Below are 2,141 nucleotides of genomic sequence, written 5' to 3' on the forward strand. Positions count from 1 at the left end.
AGTGTGTCTTAATGGAAGTAAAACTAAACACTTTAATGTGATTTTATTTATAGTTGCAGATCTTAGTTTTATTAAGGAAGTTATTGGTAAATGCTCCAGTAATCAAACATATGGTTGCAATCATTGCAAGTTGCCGATTTATGACTGGGCCGCCATAAATAAAAAGATTGGTCCTATTCAATCGGTTGTTGATATGCAAGAACGGGGGGGACCATGCAAGGATTGAAATAGGGCTTAGACCAAGCAAAGATTCAGCACAATATAAGTTTACTGATGACAATTATGGACAATGGGTAAATATTTTTTGTACTTTCTGTTTTAAGTTATTAACAACAATCTTATAGTTAAAACTTAGGTTCTTCTGAAACATGAAAATTAAAAGAAAAGTATACTAAAACGTTATTTATTATTTAAGGGAACAGTGTTAAATAAAGGATTGATTATTGATTTCATGCCACCATGTGGCTTGCATTTAATTTTGGCACACCATAGATATTTTTGGAAATTTTTTTTCGATGTAATAAATAAGCGTTCACAAGAAAACCTTTTGTCTGACGGATTAAGAAAGATTGGGTGTTCATATTTAGCATTTTAACTTGATTGTTATTTTAAAAGGTAAATATATCATTATTGATTTTTTTGTAATATAATGTGTATATTTTATTTTTAGCTTTTTTTTATGATTTATTTTAAATTTGAGTATAGAAATTAGAAAATAATTAGTTAATTGTAAACAGGTCCTTAAGAAGTCTTAAGAAGCGCTACATGTTTTCTTGTTTTACCCATGATGAAATTCAGTACAATACACTATACAAATATATTATTTAATTATAGAATTTTAAGTGCATATAATAAATAATAATTAGTTTTTAGTTCGATGGACTAATAATTATGGACTTGTAATGGTTTTCATAACCATTAAATCTAATACTGCACATAATTATTTTTAGCAAAAAGAAACATTATGATGGAACAGAGAATTTGAGAATGATGGCAATGATTGCAAGATCTTAGAAGCAAACATAGATACTTTCCATACTATTTTTGTTGAGAATAAAGGTGTTTCATGGCAGTATCAAAAAAGTCTAAAATTAAGACATATCCTTCAACTTTACAATGCATGGGCTGATTTGGCTCAGTACATTTTTTAGTTTTATTATTTTAATTTTATAGTTATTAGTAATAAGTAACTTTTAAGTAAATTGATTAAGCTGAAAATAATTTTCTTTAGTTATGGAAGGCTATTATTTTCTTATATACATATACTAACATGCAATGTATCAAATTTTATAAGGATATTCGTTCCGTTCACCATGATCCTGATCGTATAAAATCTTTCAATTTTCGAGCAGAGGCATATTTTCAACTATTTCTACATAATGCTGGTACAAATAAAATTTCAAAAATGCCATATATGCATTATTTGAGAAATCATCTTGGTATGTTAATGGAAAAATATTCCAAGTTATTTAATTAGGGGTATGGATACTTTAATTCAAATGAATTAGAACGCTTAAATAAGCAAATAAAGTATTATGAGATTTCACATATCAATCTAAGCAAAAATCGATTCTATACAATTATTCATTTGATGAGATAAAAGCAATTTGGTTTTACAGAAAATATTCTTCCATTCAAAAGTTATTACATGTTAAAAATGTCACCAGGAAGGACACAATAAGAAAAACAAAATTTTTCCCTTACATGAAAGTCATCCTGAAATTGTATTTGAAAATAGTGAAAATGAAGGTGAAGATTGAAACTATTTTTGCTACATATGTCATTATTTAATAAATAATATTTTAATAAATATCATAATGTATAATATATATATATATATATATATTTACATATATATATATATATATTTACATACATACATATATATACATACATATATATATATATATATATATATATATATATATATATATATATATATATATATATATATATATATAAAACGAAGAAACAACAACTATGTATGGTACTTAAAGTTTCATGCCTAGCGGCAATCATCAGCCATGAAATACAAATCAAAAATCTATAAAAACCGTTACAAATTGCAAAAATTACTGTATCGTGTGCTCTGACGTCATATTAGGAAAAAGAGGAGGAAAAGAAAGAAAGAAAGAAAGCAA

General features: G+C 25.7%; 1 pseudogene; it reads left to right on the forward strand.

The window, feature by feature from the left end:
• The first annotated feature begins 282 nt into the window (after positions 1-282).
• LOC149883268 (uncharacterized) lies at positions 283-1,760 on the forward strand (annotated as a pseudogene).
• The last annotated feature ends 381 nt before the right edge of the window (positions 1,761-2,141 follow it).

The sequence above is a fragment of the Hydra viridissima genome, unplaced genomic scaffold (genome assembly GCF_058129835.1).
Source record: "Hydra viridissima isolate aposymbiotic clone 2 unplaced genomic scaffold, HvirCarnegie_v1 scaffold_10, whole genome shotgun sequence".
Lineage (NCBI taxonomy): Eukaryota > Metazoa > Cnidaria > Hydrozoa > Anthoathecata > Hydridae > Hydra > Hydra viridissima.